The 5,721-nt window shown below is 42.6% G+C and overlaps 1 pseudogene; it reads right to left on the reverse strand.

Annotated features, from left to right (window-relative positions):
• Window positions 1–377: 377 nt before the first annotated feature.
• Window positions 378–4,169, reverse strand: LOC121563977 (annotated as a pseudogene).
• Between the last annotated feature and the right edge of the window lie 1,552 nt (window positions 4,170–5,721).

Here is a 5,721-nt window from a genome sequence, read left to right on the forward strand (position 1 = left end):
CTCCCTACTGTTATTTTATTTTACTTCTGCTCTTTTTTTCTCAACACTTTTTTTGTTGTTGTTTTATTTTTACTTTTTTGTTTAAAATAAATGCACTGTTGGTTAAGGGCTGTAAGTAAGCATTTCACTGTAATGTCTGCACCTGTTGTATTACGGCGCATGTGGCCAATAAAATTTGATTTGATTTGATTTGAAATTTATTTTGACTGTTCGAATTACGTTGGTAACCAGTTTATAATAGCAATAAGGCACCTCTGGGGTTTGTGGTATAGGGCCAATATACCACGGCTAAGGGCTGTATCGTCGAGGCACTCTGCGTTGCATCGTGCTTAAGAACAGCCCCTAGACGTGGTATATTGGCCATATACACACCCCCTCGGGCCTTATTGCTTAAATATAGATGTACTGTACAGCACTAAGACAGCCATGACATTATTTGGAGAGACCACAAAGACTTATAGAGAAGCTATATAATTGATAGACTAAATCCAATAGACTGAGTCAAATACCTTTATACCTGGTTACAATGAAATGTAGTTCACTATGAAATGACCTGTGACTAGGGTTGCAAAATTACAGTTACTTTCCCCAAATTCCCAGAAATCCCTGTTGGAAGATTCCAGAAATCAGAACGGAATAAGCAGAAAATCTGGAATCCGAAAAAAAGAAGGAAAAAAAAGAAACCCTACTGGTGACCTTTGACCTAGCTGGATGACCTTTACTTGGGTGTCAAACCTGGGGGAAGGCCAAAGTGCAGGATCCAGTTGAGTCTGGCACCAAGTAGGACCACAACATCAGACTGGAGCAGAGCTCTGCAGTCCCCACCAAGACCATAGAACCAGGAGGATAGGAAGAGGAGGAGGAGGAGGAAGAGAGGGAGGAGGAGGATAGGAAGAGAGGAGGAGGAGGATAGGAAGAGAGGAGGAGGAGAGCAGGGACAAAACAAAATGTAATGAAAAGAGGCTAGTTATAGGAGTAGTGTAGTTGTTTGATTGACACCAGTTTACATTGACATGACCTGGCCAGGAGAGACTAGTTATAGATAGGGATTTCAGGAGTTTCGTGGTCCGTTCAAATGGTCAGGGAAATTCTTGGTCCTACTTATACAGTCAATGGTCTGTACATGAATATGATGCCAGCTGAGAGAAGGAGAGGCTGACCTGGAGCGGGCAGCAGCAACACAGTTGGGGTGATCGTCAGGCAGCACCCCTTTACCCATGGGGGGTGGGCAGGAAGGGCAGGTCACACCCCTCCACCAGCTCCTTCAGAGCCCCCTCTGCTCTTCAATGGGCTGCACCTGCAGAGGAACACAGACAGAGGGCACTGCCACACGGATTTCAACAGACTGGTCTTCACAACTGGGATGCATTCAGCTGAGCAAAACGTTGTGCAACGTTCAGATAGAAATATAGCATGTAGAACGAACGTGCCTCTCAGACAGGTAGAATGAGAAATCATGTCAACAACATTTGTCGACTGAACGTGGCCCAGTTTTCAACTGAACCGTGGTACAGTGCTATATGTGTTACAGTGCGTTTCAGCTGGCTATTGATCTCTCTTGGACAGACGCCGCGTAACATAACTGGAAGTAGCGTCTGTCAACAGAATGGGATGTGACAACTTTGTTCCGGTGCACGCTGATTTTTCACCACTAATCATTTGGACAAATCCCGATTTCGCAGGTGCTCGCATCTTTTCAATTTCAGAACGGGAGGGGACATTTGGCCCATAAACTTGCCGGAAACTTGCAGAGAGTTTCCGTTTAGGGGGTGGAGAGTTCGCAAGTGGCGTTAGTATCTTTCTCTTAACATCTCCCCAGACCTTATCCAAGTATCTGACGCAATTATGCAAGATTTTAGTTCTGTTTCCCCCAGATTATCTGGCTATTAAAAAAGCAATGCCTACCTTTGCCAATGATGAGTAAAGTCCGTTTGGCTCCTTTCAGGACCGCCAGTGCTTCTGTGATCGCCATATGGTCAGCCATACTCACAGGAGGAGGTGGACTACAGGGCACCTCTCTGACAAAGGAAATAATAAATAATAGGTCAAACATTAAACATGTTACCTAGCAACTTTATTGCATATGTAAATAAACCATGAAGGTCTATCGAGGCTTATTGCTATTCTCTGATGAGAATATTTTGATATAGTGCTATATTTTCTAAGTAATTTAATTTCTGGTTCACTTCAGACGTTAAAAGGTATAACAAGATAAAATAAAAATGACTACGGTGATGTGAATTCAGAGGTATACATATTCAACAGTAACACATTAGTATACATTTTAAATGGATGAAAGACAGTGATGGCCACTAACCTGGCTCTGCTCCTGTCCAATTTAGCATTGACCATGTCCCCAGATATGTCTACGTATACAGCACCTGGACGTCCATACATGCTAGTGCGTGCTGCCTTAGACATACCAAACACCCTTACATTCAGATCAATTAAGGCTGTGCTGTGCTCTTATGAAGCAGTTAAGGTACCTTGCTAAGCTGGAAAATTAGAGGTCAGAAAAAGACAATTGCAGGTGATACCAAATGATATGAAGAGGACTACACAGAGGGAGTCAGAGTAGACTGTATACCTTCTCTACCACTGAGGAGATCATATCCAGACTGCTAGACCTAGCAGAGAACTTACTGTACAATCTGCATGCCTCCACCTGACAGAGAAAGAGGACCACAAATAACAAATTATTTCCTCTTTCAGCAATTAAACTGCTAGGGCCAGTTTCCCAGACAGAGATTCTCTATTGAGTTTGCTTTTAGGCCATGACTAGGCTTAATCTGTGTCCTGGGAAACAACCCCCTAATGTTCAAAAGTCATAAATATCATGGTTCAATCGGTACCTGTGGAAACTCTTGAAACGCCCCAGTGGTCTCTTGGTTTTGATCGGAGGAGCCTCCAATAACAATCACAGGCCTACAGAGAGAGAGGTATCACACAATGACATCAACTGACAATCTGAGATAGTTTGGAGTCCTCAGATCATTTTTTGCAGTGTGCGGATAGCATCCCTTCTTTTGAAAGGACCACTGAACATGAGTAGTAGGGTCTTCTGTTTGTGGAGTTCTAGCATACCAGCAGTTCATGTTAGCGTTGGCCATTCCACCAAGTGCATGGATGAGTCCCGGTCCAGACACAACCAGACACGCACCTGGACTGGAGAGGAACAGACAGACAGAGGGACAGACAGGAAGACAGGCAGACAGACACACAAAGGGTCAGACAGACAGGCAGACATAATTAGCAATGCAAAAAAGCTATGAAACTGACCCCTCACACACTACACGCTCCTGTAGTCTATGTACGGGTAGTTAATATCACATGATTTGGGGAGAGCTGGTTTAGTAATAAAAAGGTGGCTTATGGCTTGTTCATTGCGCATTCCCACATACTTGATTCCTGAGGCTTGAGCTGCCTTAGCTACTTCAATGACTGGAACACCAACTATTCCAAACATATATTCTACATTCTGTAGAGAGTTACATGTAGATACAGTATATTTACCTTTTTTAAACATTTTTAGTCATTTAGCAGACGCTCTTATCCAGAGCGATTTACAGTTAGTGAGTGCATACATTTTCATACTGAATTGTATATGAATTGTTACAATGTAGTTTAGATTTTCTTTGCATTGACACACACATTGGCATGCATCAACAAGGGTGTTAACATATACTATTCCACATAAACATCTAAATGTTTTTCTACAACAATATTAATAGTTAGCTATACCAGTGCAATGACCTATGGCACACTTTCACAACTCATAGTGTTACATTCTCACTGCCAAGGACATGATCAGCGACTAATATATTATTAGCAACACGGTTACACAGTATAACACTGTTTTATATATATTGCACACACTTCACCTGAGCTTTTAGTGCCTCTGCAATGAGCTGAGCCCCAGTCACATCTTCCATTATTATTGTCGAGAAATCTGTTCAAAGTGCAAACGCGGTTAGCAATGATTTCTTGGACTTGTTGTTCAGTAGCTTATAAATCGTGTTTAGATCTCTTGCAAATCATTAGTTTTGTCTGCTTTCCAGCATGCATTACATGAGTAGCTTTTTCTTCTTCAGTGGGGTTTATAGGCAGTTGGCATCCAACGTTATGGTGCATTACTGCCCCCTATTGTACAGAAGTGTGGACATGAGCCGTGCAATAGCAGTCATTAATATTTAATAAACTAGTAGCATTTTTCTTTTTTTATTGCAAGAAATACATAATAAGCCCTCATTATGTGTTTATAACTGCACTTTACTTAACACTTAACTCAGTTAAGTCATTATGAGTGTATGACAGTATGAAAAAAAAAATGTATGCACTCACTAACTGTAAGTCGCTCTGGATAAGAGCTTCTGCTAAATGACTAAAATGTAAAATGTAAATGACTTGAGTGTATGCATTATAGATATAGGCTTCATAGAAAGTGTTACAAATGTTCTCCTGTCATCTTATAGGAGATCCATTCATGGATTTAGTTATGGCTTGAGAATGTGACTGGTCTACGGAGTTCTCCTTTATGTCTGTCTTTATATGTGACAACAACTTTTCTGTATTATGTGTATTTCCACAATCAATAATCATAAACGGTACTTCACTATGAATACTTTTGACTATGTGGTTTGAAGTACTTTACCGTTATCTTGCACATACATGAAGACTACTATAGACAGAAATCAATGCAGTAATGTTTTATTAAATAAAGGCTCTGATTAAAATATCATATTAATAAAATCAGGCATTTGGCTAATTCTTCTTCCCAGAAGCTCCTGTGAATGGTTTGGAGATGGCTCTGAAGAGAGCGTGTAACACCCTGACTATGAGTGGGCGTTTACGGGACTGGGACTCCTGGGGAGCAGGGGCCGGTGTGGTTGTCAGGTCCTCCTTGGGTGGGGAAGTGGATGGAACCTCTGGAACCTCACACTCAGCATCTGTCATGAGAACATTTCATAATCAGAAAATGAATGTGTGTGTTTGTGTCTGTCCGTCTGTCCGTCTGCCTGTCCGTCTGTCTGCCTGTCTGCCTGTCTGTCCGTCTGCCTGTCTGTCCGTCTGTATGCCTGTCTGCCTGTCTGTCTGTCTGTCTGTCTGTCTGTCCGTCAGTCTGTCTGTCTGTCTGTCTGCCTGCCTGCCTGTCCGTCTGCCTGTCCGTCTGTCTGTCTGCCTGTTTGCCTGTCTTTTTGTCTGCCTGTATGTCTGTCTGCCCGTCCGTCTGCCTGTCAGTCTGCCTGTCTGTCTGCATGTCTGTCCGTCGGTCTGCCTGTATCTGTTGTCACTGTTTTAACAAGCTTGTCATAGGGTGATACATCAATATGACATTATCGATGCTTATCACTTACCCTGTGAAATATGAGTCTCTCTGAGATGTTTGGTAGGCAGCGCATCCTGTTCAGGGTGTCTCTTCGGTTCCCCTTTTGTCTTGAACAGCTGTTGACAAAACACATCAGGACAACTGAGCCTGTGTAAAATACAGAGTGTGCATCCTAAAAGGCACCCTATTCGCTACGTAAGGCACTACTTTTGACAAGGGCCCAGAGAGCTCTGGTAAAAAGTTGTGCACTATATAGGGAATAGGGTGCCATTTGGGACTCTCCCATGTGTATTAGGATTGCATTACAGCGTCCTCACTCAACCTCCTAAAGACAATGACAACAGTTTTGTTCTAATGCTGAGAGACAATAGGGGTGTAGTGAATCTGTAGGGTAA

The sequence above is a fragment of the Coregonus clupeaformis genome, unplaced genomic scaffold (genome assembly GCF_020615455.1).
Source record: "Coregonus clupeaformis isolate EN_2021a unplaced genomic scaffold, ASM2061545v1 scaf1700, whole genome shotgun sequence".
In the NCBI taxonomy this organism is placed as follows: Eukaryota; Metazoa; Chordata; class Actinopteri; order Salmoniformes; family Salmonidae; genus Coregonus; species Coregonus clupeaformis.